Genomic DNA, 18299 nt, shown 5'->3' on the forward strand with positions numbered 1-18299 from the left:
CCCCAGTGGTGTTCAGTTAGTTGTAATCTGAACCTTTCAGGTACAATACATATAAAGACATTCTATTTTATTCCCATAGCAGCTGGTGGAAACATGATATAAATCAGAAGTAAGGATGTCTGACAGATAAGTACTCATGCAAGAAACAAGTAGGTGTTTAAAGGAATTTGGAGAAGAAGTAAAAGGCAAATAGAATCTTAAAGGATTGTCGAACAAGACACAAGATGACTATGCGTGTGAATGAATTTCATCTGGCCAGTTGCTCAGTCACATATGTGTGCTTGCTCTCACATGCATCTCCAGCCCTTATTGTCTTCTCCCATGTCCTCTCCCATTATGGAGCCAATGTTAAAAGCTAAAGTGCTTTCCATCCACCCCTCAATTAGATAACAGAGGCCCTAAAAGGCTGCTCTTTTCACCTAACACCACCTAACATGAAATCAGGAGCATAGTGGGAAAGGAGAGGGGGTGGTTTGGGGGTTATCACATCAGCCAACGCCTTAATTACTTTTTGCTCTTCAACAGGCGTCTTTTATCTATCATCTGCAAACTATGGCTTCAAACCTTGACCCCCGTACTATTGGATGCTTTTAATCTAGAAACGTGACCAAGGAATACAATTTTATCACACTCCAATGGTAATTTACAATAGAAGAAACAGAGTGAAGGATATTACATGACATTTTGCAGTCATTATTACATACCTATTTTCATCCAAAGTCAGCAGAGGTATACATCCCCTCACAGTACAACTTTTGTAGTGTTTGGTAATTTTGTGGCTTTGAACGAACCAGCTCATGCTGAGTTGGATGGAGTGGTGGAGCAGAGGGATCATTATATGGAGCTGTCAGTTTATGCAGTCTAACTGCATAAGAGTATTGCTTTTCTCGCTTTTGCAATGGTGCCATTATTGTGTGCATCTAAATGTACCCAAACAAGACTAACTCAATGCAACTTTTTTGATCCACAAGCAAGAGATAGTAATAATGGACACACATTTTTGTATGGCAAGTTATGATAGCTGTAGCACGGTTGCACGGATTCTGTATTATTGTCTTCTATAAAAACTTGAAGACAATAAACAGGGGTAAAAATGTCTCCTGAAATATGTATTCATTTAAGGGATCATTACCATCTGCTCATTTAAGCACAATGGGAATGCTGTATGGTAATATAGTATGGGGTGATCAACAAAATCAGCTCCTCTTCTTCCTACTGCTCTGCTGGATTTAAATCGAACAAAACCAACTGAGGTGGTTGGACAGCTTCCCCAGCAGGTGTGTATGTATAATGCATTCTTACACCTAATAATATATTCAGCCTGCTTTGGCAGGTCAGGTTTTGCTGTGATAGGATTAAGATTCCACCTCTGGTACCCCCCTCATAAATAGAAAAAAATCTAGCCCCTTTCCCCTCAAAGATTTGCTAACAAAAAACAACACTAAAGATAAGAATAAAACAGAAAAGAACACAGTAAAATATTAAATTGTCTATAGCCTGCATGAGTCCTCATGGAAAAGCAATGTGGCCAATCCTCCTTGGCAAGTGTTTTTCCTTTCTATACTGTTGTTATGAGATATAAAGTTCATGAAGAAGTACTTCAAACCCTTAGCTGTGCAGGACTGAACATGGTTGAATATAACCATTCCCCAGGGCAGCATAAACAATCATGTGATATTTTAAACCAGTAATACAGTGGTAGACCAGGGTGCTGGCCTGTAGCAAATATACAGTTGCCTTGGCACACGTTCCTACATGCTGTATTCCTGTCATTTTGCATTAAAATATTCTTTAAAACCATCACTATGAATTATGTGCAAATTCTGTTTAACTCAGGTCTGACATACACACAAAATTGGTATATAGTGTGTACAAACACACACAATTAAGCTGAGTCATCTTACAGCCCTCTTCAGGCTAGAGTGTGTACACACGCACAACTCACGGTGACATTTCAATAAACCTATCAACGACCTCACTCCAACTATCTCCACCCATTCCATATATCAGCTGCATGGGTTTGCAAAGCAATAACCCAGCACAGAGCACCAGACTCAACCATCCACTCAGAATAAAACAGATTTATTGAATTGCCTTTTGTTTACTTTTTTTTTTTGTCTTGGAGCTGCAGTATACTTGAAGGTCATTTATAGGCTCATGAATGTTATACTGCATTTATAGAGCTTTAGGAAATGGCATTTTAAAAAGAATAAAGAAGGGAGTAATGTGAAATAAAACCACCTGAGACAGCCTGGCACTTTTCAGTGTGCATGTGTGAATGTGTGCATCTTTTTATATATATCTACAGTACCCATACTGTTTTATTGGGTATCTGTTTATGCAGTATTTTACCTTATTTCTGTTCTGAATTCTTCCTATGTATTTCTGTCGGTGGGTTTGTCTCTGCCTGCATATGCATACATTCATATACAAGTATGCATACTTTTTATTCCTTTGGACTGTGTTAATTGTTGTTTGTATATGTGGGTGTGTATATATTGTATGCTTTTAGTCTGCTGTGTATACAGTGGACTGTGTCTTAATTGTGCAAATATTATTTATATTTTCCAAAGCCCACTTCTGTCCCTATTCACAGCAGGATTAACTCGCTTCCGTCAATACTCGCTCCTTCACGTTTTAATTTAGAGAGGATTTATGAAATTATATTTCTTTTCATCACAGGCTGAACTGTTTGAACAACTAGATTGCGAAGAGACGGCTAAAGAACCAAAGTACATGAAGTGGTTTTGCGGCTCACCTTCCCACAAGAGGTTGGCAGTTGAGGAAGTGTACAAACTGCAGTTTTCCTGTAGGCTTTGGACAGCTTTGATCAATAATGCCATAATCACTAACAGCAAATCACAAGACATGTGAGAAGTCATAAAACAAATTGATTAGATGATTAGATGACAGGTTGTTCAGACAGACTATGATACTGTTCCTCTCTGTTTGCTGAATCTCCTTGAGGAGAGGGATGAGAAAGATACAGGTGTTCAAAGAGGATAAGTATACACACACACACACACACACACACACACACACACACACACACACACACACACACACACACACACTCCCACATCTCTGCTCATCTCTGGCAGGCTATATCACCACGCCAGCTGTCTGTATTTTACCATTTGTTTTTTGGTCTCTTTTTAAAGATGCACTTTTTTCACATAAAAAAGGAATATTGTATAAAAAAGGAAAAAATAGTAAAAGAGGGACAATTATGTCTGCTGGTTGGCAAGCAGATGCTCCATGTTTTGTCTTGGCAAATAGTGTCTTGAACTATGGCTGTCAACCAAAGTCTTGTTTTGGTCTACTTGACCTCTTTCTGTGCTTCTCTGACCAAGGATGGGAATGGAGTGGGAAACATGTACACTTTTCAGAAACATGCATCATGCTGAGCTTGGCCATGTAAGGGATAGAGCGCTATGCTTTGGTGCTTTATTTGTATTAATGTAATAAATGATGACACATACTGACAGTATTCAGAAGAGGAAAATCCTGTTTCATACAGTGATACAGAAGCAGTTTCCTATCTTTTTAAAACAGCTCAACTTGAAACTTTTCTTCAACGTTGTGAAGATGCTACCTGTGCATTTGTGTGTTTGTGTGTGCATGTCTATGTGTAGGTGGGTGTGTATGTGCTCTCCCCACCTCTCGAGGGGAAGCACTCAGCAGTCCCTCTCCACTAAAAGTGCTGAGTGTGAGGGATGGTGTCAGATGACAAATCTAAGGGACAAACTGCATCTAAAGCAGACATTCTTTATTGTCTGTCCTTCACCCCTCCAACTCTCTCCCTCCATCCTTCTCACCATCTATTTCTCTTCTCTTCATCTCAAATCCCCTCATCTCACCATAATTTGTTGTGCATGGTGAGTAGTGAAATGTCTTCTGTTCTGCTCTGTTCTTTTTTGTTCCGTTCGCCTCTCTCTCCTTGTTTATCCGTCCCTTTGCTTCTTCCCAGAGTAATAGAAAGACAAAAGCAATGTGAAGCTGTGCATCAAAGACATGACAGTGAGTCATCAACCCCCCCATGATTACTGACAGAGCTTTGCACTGTGGGTAACCTCCACCATGAACAACCCTCTCAGTGGGTGACAGCATTACAAAAAGATGCTACACACATGCACAAGTAGTGCACACACGTACACGTACACATATACATTTACACACACGATACAAAGGAATACATATGTATTTACATATACAGTTAATGAAAGTATGTCCGGTCTTGTGAATGAAGTGAAATTGTGAACAAAGCACTGGTGAAAAGATTGTCTTAATCTTTTGGATTATCTATAAAGTGGATGTTAGTCAAGCTAAGAACAGGGCTTATTTGGGAGAAATTGTGGCTTCGAATATAAAAATGGCCCCTCACAGCAACAATATTCTCAGACATACACACAAATACACACTTTGGGTAAAAAAAAAGGATTTACTTTTGTTTATTCAACTCTGTGCAGATTGAAAAGATATTTTTTCAGAGAGCAGAAGTTGCAAAACAGACAAGTGGCATCATTAAACAGTTAAAGGTTTAAATCAGAAATTAATGACATGAATCAATCATTTTCTTTCCATTTCTGTTGCATTTCGTCGCTCCCTCACCCTCTCTTTCTGGCTCTCAGTCTATATAACTCCTCTTTTGTAACTTGCTTTCTCACATCTCTGTACATAACCCCCCCCGCTGCCATCCACTACATCTTTTCCTCCCCTCTACTCTCCCCCCTTTTTTATCATTCTCTCCCTTTCGTCCTCCTTCCCTCCTCCCATCAGTCCCTCGTAGCCTTCATCTCGCTCAGAGGGGGGCCGGGAGCCATGTTTCTACCTAATGATGCAGTGCTGCGGGGAAAGAAAATTTGACAGTTACCAACCTCCTCTCGCACTTTCTCAGGCATGCACACACACACACACACACACACACACACACACACACACACACACACACACACACACACACACACACACACACACACACACACACACACACACACAAATGTGTGTCAGATATGGGCAAGGGTACACTGGAGCCACACTCAGTGTAATGCAACGAAGTTGAGCCAGCTACTTCATGGTGAGGTCGATTCTTATGTTTTGTAAGAGTAACTGGTCTTGGTACACTGGCAGAAGCTGACAGTGTGAACATATGGTCATATATGTTTTCCTTAGTTTAAAGGTCACTTGTAATCTTACAAACATTATAAGCTAGAGACCTAATATTCAGTAATTTAAAGCTGAGGAAGAACCACAGTTGCTCAAGTGAAAGTGATCTCTGGAAGGTAAGAAAGAGGCTTATCCACCTCATAATTTTAATATTATTTTAACCCTCAAGTTGCAGTCAGTATAGAGACATTATGATTGTTGGCTTACACACAAAATCAAACCAATATTTTATTATTAGTTTAACTTGGATTTCCTCTATCAAGGGTCATTCATCCATCTATTATGGGAATCGAGAGAGGGCTCTATTGTTAGAGCTGATGCGAACATTTTCCCCCAAAAATACGGGGAAAAATGGGAAAAACAGAGGAGGGATTGCTGTATTGGATTTTGCAAAGTGAGGTGATTGTCATGGTAATAATATTTTTATTACCTTAGACACCTAACAGTATGGCATTTCCTGCTTAATTTACAATTTTGCACAACATGCATTTAAGAATTGTAGTATTGACTTAAAACCGGTGGAAAACTAAAGTACAGGTGCAGAGGTGATCAAGGGTGACAATTTCTAACCTCTTTTTTTATCACAAAAGCAAAACAAAGAGAATACAAACAATCTGTATGTGGCATCATGATCTGATTCAGATGGAGGAAAGAGAACACATGCCACTAGTGATTGCCATAATGTTTCATACTTTGATTCACTCACATGCAAACGCACTCATTGATTTACAGACTAGATACTTATATACAGGAATTTTATACATGTGTGCATGTATTTACGCGTTTGTGATTGCCTTTGTGCCTTTAATTTGCATGCAGATTTTCCCAGCTTTCCTTTTAACTTAACTCCCCGCTCTCTTCCCCCACTCGTTCTTTGTCTCTCTTCTTGCTCCTCTCTCCTCTGTTTTTTCCTCTCTCTCTTTCTCTGTCCCTCTCTCTCTTTCTCTTTCTCTTTCTAATGAGATGACATGGCTCCAGTGTTCTTCTTCCACTCAATGACAGCCTCTCTGTTGCCAATTAGTGGTGGAGTCGCCAGCTCTCTGTTTGCCTTCAGAGATTACATCTCTGTTTGTGTACACAACCCACAAATGAGACGATCCACTCAAAGGCCAGAGATCTAGTCAACAAATGTGCTATATAGAGAGCTATGTGTGTGTGTATGTATGTATGTATGTATAGTATACACAGTGTATATGCACACTATATATAGACCATGAATGCATTCCTTGTGGTTTCCTCTTGTTTGTGTGGTCATCTGACCACTGGTCTGTGTTGTTTATTTATGTGTGTCTGAATGTGAGAGTGCGTGTGTGTGTGTGTGTGTGTGTGTGTGTGTGTGTGTGTGTGTGTGTGTGTGTGTGTGTGTGTGTGTGTGTGTGTTTGTGTGTTTCAGTGTACTCTCTCATCCACTTTGATCATAGTGTTTATAGCAAAAGAGGAGAAAATTGGTGACAAACAGAAATAGAAGTCCTAAAAACAGGATTTACTGCACACTTTTCAACATTTACAACCTTCTTGAGGGAAATTGGGGATCAGCTGAGGTAAAAGTGGTGCACAGTATGATCACACTTGTAAAAGCAGTTCACCGCTCCGGAAAAGGACATGTCATATGTCAACACGTCTCCATGCAGACTTGGAACAACGCTTCATTCGCTGTTTTCAGCACAAGGTGTGTTAAAGATGTGTTAACGCTAACACATATCCCTGCTTACAGCCAGGTCTAGCAAGGAGTGGTCCTGAGCTGTCAGTTTTTAGTGAATCACATTCCACCATGAGCTGTGCTGTCAAATACTTACACCCTTGAGGGACCCCGCTGCCTAGTAACGCAAAGTCATACAAAGGGCGTCAGACCCATTATGAATTAGACTGAAAATATAAAGTCACATATCGAGTGTATTTTATAAGGCAAAAAATCTTACGTTACTAACAGCTTAAACTCAAAGTAAAGTTTAACATTTTACCTGGGGCTTATTTTCTCTTAGTTCCACACTACCCATTATTTTGTTTTGGTCTAATTAACCAATAAGGTTGTAAATCTAATTCAGTTGAAGTTTGCAAGAGTGTTAGCCCCAGAGATGACCCACCCTATGCCCAAAAACAGCAATACACAGAAGAAAAAAAACAGCTGAATACTGCTTTCTTACGTTTGTGCATTCCTGGCAGTTCCAGGATCAGCACCATGGACAGCGATTGTGACACATTTTGATGCAGTTGTTACAAATGATCCATCTGAGTTCAACACAGCAGCAGGATGGACTTGCAGATTGTAGGCTAAGCTTTTGCAAATAATCTGGTGTGGAATTTTTTTTACAATCAATGAAAAAGATAAAGATGCTGACTACAGTTGTCAGACATAGCCTTTTGTGCAGCATAGGCTTAAGAGTCATGTTACAGTGATATATTTAGTGAAGTCTACTGTATGAGTAAGCATAATGGACACAACTAATACAATAATGATAATTCAATACTACTAATTATCTACTGATAATATTAAAATACTTGCATACAGGCATTGACATACTCACACACAGTTGTTTCATAGCTGTGAGCAAACTGATTGCACCTCTGCAGAGGACTTACACTTCAGCAGCTGCTATTTAGCATCATTACGGTTGAAACCTTCAATGCAGAAGCTATTTACGTGCACAATGATTTACATGCATGTAAATATTACTGTGTCTTTAAACTCCTGGTTAACCTCATGTCTGTCTTTTGATTTACTTTTGAATTATTTAATCTTCTTAGTGATTAATAAGTTATTCTTTTTACAGCATTCAGGGGATTTTGTGATTGATATATAATATGTCTAAACAACTAATTGTATATTTAATACACAATCAAGCGATCAAGAGATTACAGTATCATCATCAAAAGTAGTAGTCAGATACAAGTATCTATTTCTCATTCTCAAGGCCCCAAACAGACCTGTTTGTCACTGCCTGCTAGTAAGCTCATCTGAGTTTGTTTAAAAGCAACAATAAATCTCCTGATATATTTAATTTGTTTGATTTAGAGATGTGTGAGGGCAGTGGCAGCCTGTTAGAGATTTATGAGATCCTGCTCACGTGGGGGCAAATGGCAATCTGTTCAGCGCTGTGTCGCGGCAGAAAAATAACGCCTCTCATAGCAGTGAATCATCATAGCTTACGATTTACTGAAAACAAGCAGTTAATCTGATTCCCTGTTAAATTTTATAAGACACCATAGTAGTATTGTGCCAAAGCTGTGCTAGGGAAAACTGTGAGGTTAAAATAAAATAGGTTATTCTGGGTAACTCCTATCGTGTATTTAATTCAAAGGCACATGCCCTATGTTTGAGGCCAAATCTAATGGTAAATGTTCTATTTATAATGTAGTTCAAACAACAATAACAAAAGTCAAGATAATGTGAAATGACGCCTTGCTGTTGTTATTGTTATAAAGGTTATGAGATGACTAGTCAAATGGAGCCTCAGGAGGTTTAAAGTTTAATATAAGATACAAACATAGAAGTGACCTCTCCTCACATGGCCACTACCTTTGAAATTAAATAGGAGTTTACCAGATAAAGTATGAAGAATAATCTTCCCCAAAGTTAGCGTAAGTTGATATATGTTTTTTTCCCTGCATCACGCTGTATGTCTGTATGTCTGTTTGCATGTGGCATTGTGTCTGTGTCAATTCACTTTACATTAAATGTGCTACACATTTTGGCTTTATTGGAATTGTGAATGCTTTATTTTAATGTTGTGAATGAACTCCAAAGAAAGGAGCTGGCGGAAAAGCTTGTTAAGCCCTTTGCCCATCAAAGAAAACTGTGCCGAAGGGCCTGTCGCTGATTTTATCATTGTCATGCTTGTCGCTCTGGTTTAGGCTTAGGGACTTACATACTGTATCTGTCATACACACATAATCACATCCCTACTCAAACGCTTGCATGTACCTGCACACACACACACTTGTGCATCTGCATGCATCTTCATGTGCATGCACACACTACACTGCAGAAGAAAAACATGCATATGTTCAAATGTGCTCATGCTCATGTTATCACAGACCTATGGAATTACACAGACATAGACACACATGAACTGGAAGTGGAAACTGTACACTACCAAGTGTACAGTGCTGTTGGCTGTTTGCTGTGTAGGATAGCCCCACTGTCTCTTGCTGTGTGTGTGTGTGTGTGTGTGTGTGTGTGTGTGTGTGTGTGTGTGTGTGTGTGTGTGTGTGTGTGTGTGCTTTTACTCTTCATCTCTACCTCCTTAAGAGGACAGTGTAAAAGGACAAATGTCCAATATGTCTTTGTTCCCTTTATGTGCTGATAAAAGGCTTGTCATTGACTGCAGCTACCCTTAGTTACCCTTTGCTTTGTTTCTCTTTATCATCGCTTCAAATCCATTAAATAGAAAAGTGGTCAACTGCTGTCTTTTATACAAGAGAGAAGTGAATGTATAAGGCTTCAAGCTTATTGTCTGTAGCTACACTTGTGTCTGCAACGTTTATATCCTTGTTTTGTCTACTTAGACTGTGCTCAGAGTCAGACGGAACATTTTGTTGCTTTTATATTTTCAGCAGATTTTTTGTCTCGCCTTCCTTTAAACCGTATTTGTGTTTATGTTTGTGTGTTATGCTTGTGTGACTGTTTGAATCCTTGGAGCAAGCACTTGCGTCTGTGTCTGCATATGTCTGCCTAGGTCTGCGTGAGCATGCAGGGGTTTGTGTGTGCTTGCACAGGCTAATCTATCACAACAAGTGCTTGTGATTGCCAGCGGACAGATGACCTTTGGGGCCTCTCTGGAGTCCCCTGTCACATCATGTGGCGGAGATAGAGGACAGGAGGGGAAAGAGCTGACAAAGAAGGCAAGGAAGACACTTGCTGGCTGAATAAGTGTGTGTTTTTTTTAATCCGTTGTTCATGGAAGGGTTTTGCTGAGCATGCTTGCTCTTTTTCAGCATCACCCTATTTCATATTCATGCACTTGCACACAGTCTCACCTGGCAGCTGCCCAGTACAGCCACAGTCTTCTGCTATACTTTATATCACTGGGCTGCTCCACTGGAGCCAATAGAGAGAGTGCCCTGCTCAAGGGCACACTGCCAGTAAGTGTTGAGATAAGGAGTGTTTACACATTCACTTTACTTGCCCAGAATTTCCCAGCTGGTCTGAGAAATTCAAAATTGCAGCCTTTTGGTCACAAGCCATTTCTCTCATCTTTAGGCCACCACCACCTCTAGCTGAGTGAATAAATTGTGTCTCTTGGCTATCAAATGGAATCTATCAATTTTACGCACTAAAACACTTTCAGTATGTCAGATTATTACATATATAATTACATACTACAGAAACTAATTTAAACTATTTTCTAATTCAAAGTGTTCCAAAGAGCATGTGCTACAGCAAAATTCTCATATCAAAACACTTACAGAAAAGATGGACAACAAATTAACAATTCTTTCTGAATACTAGTTTAAAATGCATGCCGATATGTGCAGTACATGAGCTCAACAAGATGTCAATTGAAGCCAGATGTTGTGTTTCTCTGCCAATATGCACAGCACTGCAGATTCATCAGTGAATTTGGAATACACTTAACCATCAGTACATCACTACATTGCCAGACGAGATGATGCTGCCAACTAAGCAACCCCAAGTTTGTGGATAGCTTGTAGACACCTGGTATGCTATGAGGGTATGTGTGAGCATGCACACACCCACACACACGGGCACATTGAGCTGCAATGGCATTTAGGCAGTGACATTTTCCAAGTGACATTTTGTCTGTGGCCAAACCCATACTAACTGAGCGTGAACCCAATCATGCTGTCTTCTACACTGTCATGGAGCCAACAGCCAACTCATATACATGCATTTGACCTCACATGCGTTCTTGTGGGCTTGTCAAATGGTTTAAACCTAATTAGATCAGATTTAAAAGTCTAGAGACGATATACTAGATGTAGATTTTCTAACCAGTGTAGGAATTTAAACTGACAACCCTTCAAGCAATAATACTGATTTCCTAGCCTCCACCTTGACCCTTGTCAACCATTATTTCCTTTCCACACATATAAAATACAGCTCTTCATTTCTTTGCTGTACGTGCCCTTACATACAAATTAAATTGTTAATGTAAATCATTTTCAGCTTTAACGAGGCTGACTAATTAGACATTATCTTATTTATAGATCTGTGTTTTACATCTGCAAACCTCATTAAATCACTGTGACCTAATGGCTTCAGAGATGGTTGAAATTATTAGATATTGAATGGACCGACTAACTGTGGAGAGATTCACCCCATGATTAACATAATAATTATAAAAGGAAAGAAAACAGACGTAAGGAGCCTAAATTGGATCAATAGTAGCTACTGCAGTTCTCACTATATGAATGATACCTTATCAATTATCATTAAGTATCAAATAAGATCTTGATTGAGCAAGTTTTTAAAGCTTGTTTTTAAATCAAGGGAGAACTTCTTATCCAGCAAGAGCATTGTTCAGATTTTGGAGTTGTAAAAAAAAACTTTTATCGAGGAAGAACACCCACACACTTAAATCAATGCAGCTTTTACATTTAATGGTTATGCTATCATTCTGTAGGCCTCATCAGAGCACACTGTCTCTTTGCTGTGACAGGGGTACTAGTTTTGTGTTCATTATAAGACAGCAGGTTCCAGGTCCAGGCTTTTGACTGTCTTCTCTGACAGTAAAAAAAAAAAAAGAACAAAAAAACCCACATTGATTTCTTTCCTTGGATATCAAGTTCTACCTACAGTACATCATGGCTGTCGGATAGTGAGGTTAAGCTACAAAAAAACCCACCAACATGGAAAGTGCTTTGTGCTTCTCTCACTGGTGACATTTATTCAGTCTACCAATAAATGCGGTCTCAATAAATGTCACGGAAATGAAAGAAGCGGTTTATTCATTTATTTTTTTTTAAATCAATGTTCATTACCACACCATCATTCCTGATACCAGCAGGAAGGAGTAGAAATGGTTCAGTTGATAACAGGAAAGTAAAGTTATAGAACCCAACTAATCTGTAAATACAGACTATATTATTCTGTATAAAGTACTGCTGTTTTAGCACAGTAGAGAACAAATTATGTGCTGCTTTGTTCCATTGCCGTGCAGTATTGCACGTGTGTATATTTGTGTATCAAGTGCATGCACAGTGTTTTATCAAGGGACTAGAATATGTTTGTCCATGTCTGCTTGCCTATGTGGGTATTATTGAACTGGCTATTAAACAGAGAGCAAAGAAAAGGGAGAAAAAGGATGAGAGTATTTACAGTGGGAACCGTGTAGTGAATAGCCTTCCTTATATAATGCGCACTAATTAGACAATTCATCACAAGTTAAATACAGTAGAACTTTTACACAGTATTCAGAAAGAGAGAGAGAGAGAAATAGAGATTAGTTTGCGTTCCACATGTCAAAACTAAACAATCTGTAACTCTAGACAGTTAATCATGAATGAGTTAATCACTGTAGCACTTCACCAACAGGTTCACACACATTCAATCAAACATGCACCAGTGAACACACACAGGCATTCAGGAGCTGGGCAAAATAGGCTGAACCAAATGACATTAACAAAGGCTGCTACTCAGGCAATTTTTCACAGGACTGCCAATTAGAAGTATGTGTCTGCTGCTACAGAGGTTTGACAGTGGTCATTTGTATATGTAGGTTTTCAAAAGTACCAGACTTTCAAAAAGGCCAGAGTTTATGCGTGAACAACATGTACAATCAGCTTAGAGAATAAAAAAGGATTCGATTTTGCAAGTAAAACACACAGCAAAGTCTACTTTATGTGCATTATGTGTGAAAGCCCTAAACAGCCGGACATTATGTGTAAGACACACATGCCTTGATTTGACAGCTATGTCAACTGACGGTGAAGTCAAGGGTGCATTACTATTGTGAACTAGACTAAAACATGGCTATAGTGCAGAACAAGAAAAAATAATTTTTTCGTATTTGTTTAAAGATAAATCAACAAACTTTTCCTTCTTCTTTTCTTTTTCAGTATTCACTGTTATTTTTTCTAGTCTCATGCAACTTTGACAGACCAAAGCAATGCTAATATGTGGCTGTAATTAGGACAGAAAGAATTTTGTTGTATCTGTGTGTGTGTTCGCATGTATGTGTTAAACAAGCTGACGTCGCGCTTAGTTTGTTTAAAAATCCAAACCCCTACTCAGGCTGCTCAGGGTTTCCTATTTGCAGTGCACAAGTTGAAACACGCACACACACGCACATGTACTTGTGTGCGCACACACACGCGCACACACACACACACACACACACACACACACACACACACACACACACACACACACACACACACACACACACACACACACACACACACACACACAATGAAAAGGACACATACTGGAACAAGGAGAAGAGAGTGTGACAGAGTGAGAGAGAGAGTGAAATTGGAGACAGAGATGATTTCATTTTGCCCACTGAGCCCTTAAATAATTTAATGAGGGAGAGATCTGTCAGAGTATTGCTGTGTTTGTGCGTTGAATATTTATAATGCATATAAAACTGTTATGGCCCAGCTGTTATCAGTCATACGTTTCAGGTTTGTGCAGTTTTTTTAAAGGAGCATTAGAATCCAAAATCCGAACAGATTGCCTCTTCTGGTCGTTGCTAGTGGTTCAACTAGTAACAAGACCAATGTTTGGAGGTTTTATTCATAAAAGTATGGCAAATATTTTCAGTGTTTTTCATCTAGTGACAAACCATTAGCCTGATCCCAGCCTCATGAATAGATTATTTTTCAACTGTTTAGTGATGTGGCTCTTTGATTTGGCTGTCTTTGAAGCTGTTTTCCTGAATTCCTCTTTGCCTGGACCAGAGATATTTTAATTCTGGGCTCATATTTATCAAACAACTTAGAATCACTCCTAGGACTCACACTGAAAGTTTGAGTGGAACTAAAAATACTCCAAACTCAGAGCAGAGCATGTGAGGTGGTTATGAAGTTTTCTACACAGCTTTGAGCAAATATTACAAGTCCCCCTTCGAGAATGAACAACTTCACAATTTAACAACACTTTAATATCTCAAATTAAATTAATAATGACGTGTTTTACTTATGACAGGTTTTAGATCATTTCATGCAGGAAAAAATGAAGTAAGTTATAAAAAAGACCATCAACTGCGGGTATGTTATAAGCTACTTACAGATATGTAGAGGCTGAAACTATTTTTTGCCAAAATGTCTTGTCAGCTGCCTCCTTAGTAAAACACACTGCCAGTATAATGAGTCACAAAACTCAGATGGTAATAATTGGCTCCAAAGCTGTCCACACTAGACAGAATTTAAATGAGCATCAGTTATGAAAGGAGACTCATCCATCCCCAAATGTGACAAAGGACCTTTTTACATATCTCCATGTAGTTAAATGTGCTCTCTAAGGCTATTTTTCTATACAAGCCCCTTGAGTCAATTAAGCAAAAATTTGCATCAGAACAGAATTGAAAGGGATTTCCTCTATGATCTGAGCTAAGGCAGTATTTGTATACAACATCGACTCCCTCTTCAAAAAACAGAAACCAGACAACCCAGACTTTATCAGCACACAAACCCCAAAGTCACTGCATTGACAGCAAAACTACTTCTGAAAATGTCAGAATGTATTTTAGCTTTGACATTGAAAAGCACTTCATGTCTTTGTATTACTGCCAGTTTTACACTGTTCCTTGGGTAATGTGGCTTTATCCATAAAGTAATACTTCGACTATTGTGGAGCAGCTTCAGCGCTTCTGTCTTAATATCATTCAGTCTTTCCTCACCATTCCCTGTCTTTGTGAGATATTTGCTCTCATTGCCAATGAACTCAACTGTGGAAATTACAGGAATAAGATGGTAATTTCGTCTCGGAATGTATTTTCTCTTGAATTCTGTGATGTTTGTTGTATTTTTAAAAGCCCTTGTGTTGTCTTAGGATAGGATGTGACAGTTGCTGTTACACAGTAAGTCTGTCTGCTTCACTGTCATTTGTAGTTTTGGTATGCAGACTTTTTGGTTAGGCGGTTTACAAACATTCTCCATATTCTACATTAAAAGTAAACCACACTTACTTGAACAGAGGTCACAGGAGACATTGCTGGAAATATCCCACAGAATTCAACTTTAATCTCTTCTTATTTGTGTTATTTTCCCCCTCCATCTGTGCGTCCTCCAACCAGGATAAATACGGCCCTGAGAGCAGTGTCCTAATCGTTGTTTGGTTTGGCCTCCCCTGTAGTTGTTGATAGATCTAGTCAGTACTGTGAGGTCAATGACACAATTAATTATTTGTTTGTTGTGCCACAAGAGCAGTTTTGTTATTACTGGTAGTCGCAGTAGTCGCAGTAGAAGTAAGAGTAGTATTAGTAGCATTGATGTCATTTTTGTGTGTGTGTGGTTTTGTGTGTGTGTATTTGTGTTGTTTATGATCTGTAATCCCTTTAAGGGATGTCCTTACTGTTATTATCGTTGCTGATGTGTTGTCCATTGCATTACTGTCATACCCATAATCACATTAAAGAACAGCCCTCAGGTATTGCTGCTGATTTAAATTAAATTTTGTTAGAAGCAGGCTGATAAGGAAAAGGCCAGTCGTCACCGCAATAGGAAGGACTAGTATCCCTGGTGTACAACAATAATGAATCATGTGTTATGAAAAAAGATAGGTGTTAATGAGCAAAGTTGATGCGGAATGAAGCCAGACCAGGCTGTGTAATATTTCTTGGTCTAGTATCACCATTTGCCAGATGGCTAGAGCACCTGTGTACACACCAACACACAGATGCACACACATGGACAGTGATACACAATCAATGGAGGCACACACGTATCCATGCAAACACACACACACACACACACACACACACACACAGTTATTATTTCAAAGGATAAATCCTGTTTATTACAAATTGGATCTTATCGTCATTTTTGGAAGACAAAAAGTGAATTGTAAAACTGTTTAGCCTGTTTGATTATATCCTGTTGGACTTTGTTTTAGCAAAGTTGTTGTTTAGTTGCTGTTTTCCCAGATCAAAATCTTACTTCACAGAATACAGTGGTATTTTAACCAATAGAAACTATGTCCAGACCACAGAGAATATGATCCAAGTTGCAGTGAATGGGCTCAAACGTCTAAAACCAGGTGTCACAAGTACAAGAACATAAGCACACATGCCCTCTGGCAGGTAACAGTAAACCCCACATTGTTTGAGTAAAAAAAAGTAATTAACATGATCGGGGCATTCTGGTTACCTGTGTTCCTTTCTTCTCTTTCCTTTTTCCTTGCTCTCTCTTTCTTGTACACACATGCAGAGAGAGTGGATCAGGTATCCCTCCCTCGGCCATCATCTCATGTGACTTTCATCAACAGAGACGTCTCAGTCTCCTCTGTCTTCCTTCCTGGCTTTCTCCCTTCCACTCTTTTTCTTGCCCTCCGGTTCTTGCTCCCTCCCCCCCTCCCTGCTGCTGCTCCTCTCCTGACTTGTGGTTGACTTTCCACTCTCATTAAAGTGACAGACAAGACAAGCAGGGTGGGGGGCAGAAATGAATCTCAGCTAAATTTGAACCATACCTAGGCTACATGAACCGCAGCCGTAAGTTTAGAAAGGAGGAAGAGGGGAGATTGCTACTGTGTGTGGAATTTTAATATGCACAGGAGTGACGGAGGAGGGGAGAGTGACCTTTTTACCAGCTTCCATTCACACTCCCCTTTTCCACTCTTTCGTTCCACTCATTTCAGTTTTTTTCTTTTTCTTCGCTGATTGAGGAAGGGGAGAGAAAGAATGAAAGAGCGAGAGAGTGTTACTTCTCAACTAGAAGGTCATAGCTCTATTTGATAGCCTTTTGTCTCCCATCCAAAAACAGCACTGTTAATAGCTGCCCATAGGCCACTTTATAATGATTGGACCTTATCTCCAGACACAGACAGACAATCACACACAGACAGCACACAGTGTCTTTATGGTGGCAAGTGGGAAAGTTTAGCTTTAATGGAGAAAGAACTATACCGCTGTTAGTTCTGATACTAACAGCGGTGAAACTAGATAATGCCATGGCTGCGATCTATCTAACTTAAAGCTCTGATATAGCTTATTTATAGCCCGTATTTATTGCCTGTGTATTGTAAAATGTTGCCTGTGTTTTGCCTTATTGCCAGATTGATCAAGACTTAAAGTTCATACTATACATAGAAAACTTGAACACAAGTGGAAATGACAAAGGGCACTTTCTAAGGCTGGATCCCTACAGTCTACCTGGTCTTGATTTCCTCAGCAATTTGTCATACTGGTCATTATTTCCTGTCTTGCAGAAAAAACTGCCAGCTGTCACATTATTAAAAACTCTTAATAGTGATTTCAGTGCAACCAAGGTAACTTGGGTTTTTAAAGAAATTGCCTTTTATTTAGCTATTTCATTTTTAATTCTCTGTAGTTTGGTTATGTTTTAAATTGGCTCAGAGGCTTTACTATTGGATAATGATGCTCTCTGGATCCCAGTTGGGGGATTTCCTTTTTTGTCTGCCTTCAGAGGGAAGTCCGCTATCACCACTGTGTTGTGCCTCTGGATTTTTTAGGGTTTAGTGCCTTGCTGAAGGACACTGAAACAGAGCGGAGACTCATATATGAGCGTACAAACACAAATACACAGGTGCATGTGCATATCTGTGTGTACACATGTTTGCATGTACAGAAAGTGGCCATCTGCAGTATATATTACTTAATGCTGTATATGCATGTGGGATTGACTTGGCAAGCATATCATTTTTTTCTCAAGTTTACATTTCAAATGCAGCTGTGTGTTGGTAGTAAGACAGAAAGCAAGAGCTGAAAATGCACAGAGCTGTTACATTGTTTTCCTTGGCGTGCAGCTGTCTAATTAGCATTAATTGCCTAATGAAACGTTCCTGAAAATAAAATGGGAAACAAATGCTGAGGTGACAGTCAAGTAAATATTGCCCACTGAGATACTTTAGGAGACAGGTCACATCCCTCCAGGTGTTGGTAAATTGTTTTCTCTGTCTAATGTTGACTTTGGCACCTAGGGAGCACTGCAAAACATTGTCAGACCAAACCATTGGAAAATAACTCAAAAACAGAGCCAGCATGTTCCAAAAA

At 39.3% G+C, this 18299-nt stretch overlaps 1 protein-coding gene and 1 long non-coding RNA gene across 3 annotated transcripts in view; one reads left to right on the plus strand and one right to left on the minus strand.

The window, feature by feature from the left end:
- ctnnd2a (catenin (cadherin-associated protein), delta 2a) overlaps positions 1-18299 on the plus strand; it is a 248652-nt gene that overhangs the window by 66545 nt on the left and 163808 nt on the right. The gene's annotated exons all lie outside the window — the stretch shown is intronic.
- LOC127369527 (uncharacterized) lies at positions 4785-16532 on the minus strand. The gene is made up of 3 exons (XR_007886083.1): positions 16438-16532; positions 15258-15418; positions 4785-4845 (listed from the first exon to the last, which is right to left on the minus strand). It is a non-coding gene; the product is annotated as an uncharacterized LOC127369527 (long non-coding RNA).

This window comes from Dicentrarchus labrax, unplaced genomic scaffold (assembly GCF_905237075.1).
Source record: "Dicentrarchus labrax unplaced genomic scaffold, dlabrax2021, whole genome shotgun sequence".
Lineage (NCBI taxonomy): Eukaryota > Metazoa > Chordata > Actinopteri > Moronidae > Dicentrarchus > Dicentrarchus labrax.